Here is a 397-nt window from a genome sequence, read left to right as displayed (position 1 = left end):
AACAACCAAAGCCAAAGGCGTCGACACGTATTGTTCGATATATATATTGTCATTATCATCAGTTTAGTATTTTAAATATATTATTCATTATTTTCTTAACACACTGGTTCTCAATTATTCCGCCTATCACGAACCCGATCCGACAAGCGATTCAACCCGCAACGAATCGCGGTTACAGCCTATTTAGGGTTTTGATACTCTATATTACGGCTATCGAACGCGCTATGCCTCGTTCCGAAATCAACTTTACAGTAACAAGGAGATGATGCCAACTATAAAATTGATTTCGGAACGAGGCATAGCGCGTATATATATATATATATATATATATATATATATATATATATATATATATATATATATATATATATATATATATATATATATATTTTTTTTT

The 397-nt window shown here is 30.5% G+C and overlaps 1 protein-coding gene across 5 annotated transcripts in view; it reads left to right on the top strand.

Moving 5' to 3' along the window:
- The window catches only part of LOC116851842 (nuclear fragile X mental retardation-interacting protein 1), an 87,185-nt gene that overhangs the window by 55,602 nt on the left and 31,186 nt on the right, over positions 1 to 397 (top strand). The gene's annotated exons all lie outside the window — the stretch shown is intronic.

Source organism: Odontomachus brunneus, unplaced genomic scaffold (genome assembly GCF_010583005.1).
Source record: "Odontomachus brunneus isolate Ranch 3 - 2012 unplaced genomic scaffold, Obru_v1 Obru_scaffold_194, whole genome shotgun sequence".
Classification (NCBI taxonomy): Eukaryota; Metazoa; Arthropoda; class Insecta; order Hymenoptera; family Formicidae; genus Odontomachus; species Odontomachus brunneus.
This window is presented reverse-complemented; position numbering and strand designations above follow the sequence as displayed.